Below are 6,000 nucleotides of genomic sequence, written 5' to 3' on the forward strand. Positions count from 1 at the left end.
CTGGATCTTGTTATGATTTTGCTAGATGAGAGAGCCCTCTAGTATCAGAAATCTTCTCAGGAGTGCTAGTAGTGAGTTCTTCGTATTCCCACAGTATCCATCTCAGGCACTTCATATAGGGATGTAACAGATTATAAAGTCAAGGATCACTATGAGCATCATCTGACCTCTTACACACAAAGATAACACACTAGAATTGCTGTGCCCCCCTCTGAACAAAACACAGCTAAACTCCAACTCACAAATCACATTGTGCCTCCCGCAGTTCTTCCTGCAGTTTCCACAGAATACGTTTAAACGCACACTGCAGTGTTGGACAACAGTTTAGACTGGAAGTGAAAATGTCCGCATCCTATTGAAAATGCAGTTGGAATTAAGGGATACAGAATGGAACTAGGGAGCTGGAATTTATCCAGGACACAGAAGTCCCTTCCTCTCAGGAACAGGGAATTTTACTAACTAGTTGGTATGTTAATTTTGTCCCCTCTGAATGAGGAGAGCAATAGGAGGACAGCCACCCTCATGCAAAATCTGCAATGTGTCTATGCAGAAGAAACCCACCTATGGATGGTTTTTTTGCCATTGTTGTACTTAGGGAGGGTACATCTAGACTGCGATTAGATACCCACAGCTGACTCGGGCTTGGGCCAAGAGGCTGTTTGATTGCAGTGTAGGCCTTCAGGTCCAGGTGCATCCCACCACAGACCCTAGAGCCCAGGCTGTAGCCTAAACTCAAATGTAACTAAAGAGCCCCTTAGTGTGAGCCTGAGTCAGATGGCACAGGCCACCCCTAGAATTTTAACTGCAATGTAGACATACCCTGGGATAGCCTCCAGACAAAATTCCTCCTTAGAAGGGTCCCAGGAGGTCAACGCTAATATAGTGTTTCCACAGTCTAGTTCAGCATCATGAAGATGCTTGCTCTGCAGTAGCAATCATTGAGCAGCTACAGTTCCATTTACACTGGCAACATTTCTTAGAGATCAAATGTTTTTGAAAGCCAGATGGGGGGGGTCTAATCCTCCAAAGTGCAGCAGGGGGGAATTGAAGCACCTCTCAGCAGGATCAGGTCCAATAGTGGTGTCTATTTTAAGCCAGTAATGCTCTAGCACATTTTGGCCCTATTCCCATTAAAATTAACATGCTGGCTTGAATGAAAGGCATATTTGCAGTCTGTGCTGGGCACAATGCTAATCTCAGTCATTATTAGTCATAATTTAACATCTTCAGCCAGAGTGATGTGTCCAGCTAACATGATCCAGAAAACTTTAAAAGGGAGTTAAAGTTGCAGCCATAAAATAGAGCTCTTTACTACCCATATCTTTCCCAAATGTGAGACTTCAAACCCCCAGCATTAAAAAAACAGGAAACACTCAGTTAAGGCTCTTTACATATCCCCCAAAATTGTTTGTTACAAGAAAAAAAAATACACCACAAACTTTTGAAAACTAAGAAGTGCAGTTAGAGTTCTACTTCTCACACACTATAACACCCCATCCTTAACCCAGCCCCCACAGTGATGGCAGTACCCCTTATTGTTCTTTTGAGAGTGGGGAATAGTTTCCTAAATTGCAGGAAATCCCCTCATGCAGTGTTGTGATAGTGAGATTGGAAATAAGGAGAGGCACCATGATTACCCAGTGTAATCTCTGTCAGTGCCACTACACAGATCACATAGAGATCCAAAGGCTGTTGGACTTCATGAATAGGAGTCCGACTAGAGAGAGGGCCAGAGATATCTTGGGGGAGTAAGATATTGTGATGTTTCCAGTTGTTCTTGCCATCCCTAAAAGGGCAGAGTTAAGGTCTGTGAAACGGCACCTTGCCTGTGCATTTCCTGGTTTTCATAAGCTTGTAATTTTTTTTTTTATCACACTAATTCTTTTTGGCATCATGGAGAAAGATCTTAACTGAGCAGCTCTTTTGTTTTTTCTCATGTTTGGCTTTATCTACAATAGAAAATGCATTGTGTTAGAAAACCTGTTAACTAACATATTTGGAAAGAGACTGGTTGACATATTCATAGTGTACAGTGATACTTTCTATTCCAGTAATAATTAGGGAGGCTGTTAAACATTTTATAAGTGTAGAGCTAAATAGTTCGCTCCCAAGAGTTTTAAGAAAATTGACTGAGGAGCTCTCTGTACCAATGAGGTCAATATTTAACAAATCTTGGAAACGGGGGAATCTCCAGAGATCTGGAAAAAAGCTCAGCTGGTGCTGATAGGATGACCTGGGTAACTATAGGACAGGAAGCCAGACACTGATACCAGGCAAAATCATGGAAAGGCTGAAATGGGACAATCAGTAAAGAATTAAAGGATGGCAGCATAAATAATGCCAATCAATGTGCTTTTATGAGAAACAGATTGTGCCAAACAAACCTGACTCTTTTTTTGAGATTGCAGATTTGATTGACAAAGGTAACAGTGTTAGCACAATGCACTTAAACTTCTCTAAGGCATTTGACTTAGTACTGCACAATAGTCTGACTAAAAATGGGCATTACACAAAATCAATGTAGCAGATATGAAATGGATTAAAAACTAGCTAGATGATCTCAAAAACTAATTGTACATGGGGAATCATTACTCAGTTGGGGTCTTTCTAGTGGAGTCATATAGGGATCTGTTCTTAGCTATATGCAATATCTTTATCGATATGGAAGGAAAAATCGTTATTGGTAAAGTTTGCAGCAGACACAAACATTGGTGGAGTGGTAAACAACTTTAAGGATAGGGCTGTTACAAAGCGCAGTCTGGATTGTTTGGTATGCTGGACTCCCTTGAAGAACAAACATTTTAATGCAGCTAAATAGAGTGTCGTGCATCTAGGACTCAAGAATGGAATCACATGCGAGGGGACTGCATTTTGGAAAGCAGAGACTGTGAAAGGAACTTAAGGATGATGGTGGAAACCAACTAATCATCAGCTTTCAGTGTGATATGGCTGACAGAGAAAATTCAATCCTTGAATGTGTAACTGGAAGCCGGGAGGTGGTATTACCTCTTTACACAGCATTACTGGACCTTAGGCTTCACAGGATTTGATTTAAATTGCAGGTGTCATAAATGTCAATTTCACCTGACACACTGAAATCCCCACACACAAATCATCCAGTGGGAACAGCAGGAGTGCAGCCTCCCCTCACACCTTGCATGTGCAGGGCTTGTGTGTCACCAGCCCTGCAGCAGTGCAGAGAGCTGGCTGTCAGGAGAGTGAATGAGCTAGCTGAGACAGTGGAGCTGTAGAAGGCTCCCTGGCATGGCCACAAGGCCAGTGACACTGCATGCCTGTAGGTGGAAGGTGCATGGAAGGGTGTGGTCCTGGTGGGACAGGGCAGAGAGACACATGCGCGCGCACACAGACCAGGACTGCAATGTTGAGCCCCTGACTGTGCAGGGCTGGAGCCATTTAATAGCCAGGTGCCCTCCAGAGCCAGGGGCTTATCCTCATTCTGGCCAGGGGTCTCAGCTGTGCCCTCTCAGGACTGCAGCCTCGCTCGCACCTTGTGTCTGTCAGGATGTGGTGTCACTGGCCCTGTGTCCACGCTGTCCCTGCTGTCAAGGCCTAGCTCACCCATTCACCAGCCAGAGTGCAGGGGGTGTTCCTGAGAAGAAACTGCTTGGCTGTGGGGTGGCTTTCCCCATGGCTAGGGGCTTATCCTTGCAGCGTTGACTGGGGGTGTCTGCTCTGCTGGGCTAAGACCACAGCCTCCCCTGTACCTTTTGTTCAGGTGTTTGGACCCCATGCCCACGCAGGGAGCCCTGCTGTCAGTGCTGTCCTAAGCCCAACCTTACCCACTCTTAATTTCCCACAACTGTAAAAATTAAAATCTATATTGAAATTTCAACAACAAAAAATCAAAGTCTGCCAATCCTATGGATACTGTGGCAAGAACTGCGTTACAAGGATTTGAAGTCTGGAAAATCTGTGTTACGTGAGAGACTAAAGAAGCACAATCTATTTAGTTTATGAAAGAGAGAGTTAAGTGACTTGACTTGATCATGGCTGGTAAGTAACTACACAAGAAGATGTGGATAGTGGGGAGAGCTCTTTAATCTAGCAGACAAAGGCAGAACAAGGTCCAAGGGCTAGAACCTGAAGTTAGAGAAATTCAATCTAAAAATAAGGTACAATTTGTAAATGAATCATTGGAACAACTGAGCTAGAGCTGTGGTGGATTCTCCATCGCTTGAAGTCTTTAAATTTTGAGCGGATGGCTCTCTTACAGATAACTTCTGGTTAAGCTGCCATTATGGGATGGATACAGGACTCACTGAAAGAAAAATTATGGCCTTCGTTATGCAGGAGGTGAAACTAGACTCCGAGGATCAAAATGGTCACTCATGGCCTTACAGTCTATAAAGTAGCACTATGTTAAAGAGAATTGTGCCCTTAGTGCTGACAAGGACACTCATGTTTGAAATATATTAGCGTGACATGATTAACTGTAATGTTTTCAAATATGACAGACCTCTGTACTGAGGGAAAATTTGTGTTTTAACTAGCACAATATTAGACGTTGTTTATCATGCTTTCTAACGACCTCATATATCATATTCCCGGAGGGTACAGGGAGCAGAGGCCCTTTAAGGCAGCAGCAATTTAGCACTATTATAACAAAAATTTTCAGTGTCTATTTCCTTACTTTTTAACATACAAAGGAGCCTGGCCAGCAGGACTTTCTGGCATCTCTGCAACAAAAGAGTGGTTTCATGCTCTTTAGGATAGCCTCTCATGACATCGCAAACAGCATTAGACATCACTCTGAGTTGGGAACTCCAAGCCACTGGACTATAGGACAATGATGTGGGGGTGTCTTCATTGTTTTTGTTGAAGCTGTTCTACTTTGTATTGTATTGGGCCAGAGAAAGAATGAGACTGACTCTATAGTCTGGGGGTTAGGGCACTCATCTGAGAGGTGGGAAAATCTCTTCTCATCAGGCAGAGGAGGTAATGGAAGTGGGGTACCTAACCACGGGCTCAGGGGCTCATCTCCCCTTCCTCAGCCATAGGGTGCAGGCCTAAGCTATTCTCTGAAGAGACACCTCATCTGCCTGACTCCAGGAGAGGGGATCCTGGATGCGGGGCTCAGTCAGAGATTAGTGCTTCTTGGCAGCCTGATGTGAAGAACTGAACTGTGAGAAAAGTGGGGCTTAGGACACACCCCTCTTGGCAACATCTCCCATGGGTGAGCTTAGATAGCATCCCACCTAGTAGGCTGGCTTTGTGGATCCCTTCCTCAGATGCCCCTCGCCCCCATGCACTGTGTAGGGAGCCTAGGTACCTAATTTAGGCTTTGTGGATTCCAGGGGTTAGGTGTTGACACTGAGCATGCCAAAGTCCATTGGTGGATCTGAGCCTTAGGCTTTGCAAAACGTGACTTAGGGCCCCTGCTACCCAATGGAATTCACAGCCCAGGCTCCCTATACAGTGCACATGGAGAGTTAGGTACCTAAGAACTGGATTATCACAAGACAGTACGATCAGCAGGAAGCAACCTAAGGTAGCTAGTAGGAAATGCTGATGAGAGGAGCCCCTCTCTCCAGTCAGGATCCACCCTCTCCTGGGTTTAGGTGCCTAAGTCAGGTCAGCCCTTTCTCACAAGGGCAGACACACCCATATCTGGCCCATATAACATTTCTGGCCAGCCTCCTCTGCCCCCTCGCAATCTTCGACTCCACGCCACTAAAAGTCCCGCAGCACAGCAGGGCACTCAGGCAGGCTGCCTGCCTGCTGTGGCTTCATGCTGCTCCCAGAAGTGGCTTGCTGCTGCTGGTACATCTCTGTGCACCTCTGGTGGGGGGAGGCAGCTCCATGCGCTGCCCCTGCCCTCAGCACCATCCTCACGCTTGCGGGCATGGGCAGTGCACTGAGACCTGCTGTCCCCCTTCCCCAAAGGGGCATGCAGAAACATGCCAGCCACTTCTGGAAGCAGTGTAGGGCTATAGCATGCAGGCAGTCTGCCTGAGCCCTACTGCACTGGCAGCAGCCACC

Source organism: Chelonoidis abingdonii, chromosome 20, assembly GCF_003597395.2.
Source record: "Chelonoidis abingdonii isolate Lonesome George chromosome 20, CheloAbing_2.0, whole genome shotgun sequence".
NCBI classification, from domain to species: domain Eukaryota; kingdom Metazoa; phylum Chordata; order Testudines; family Testudinidae; genus Chelonoidis; species Chelonoidis abingdonii.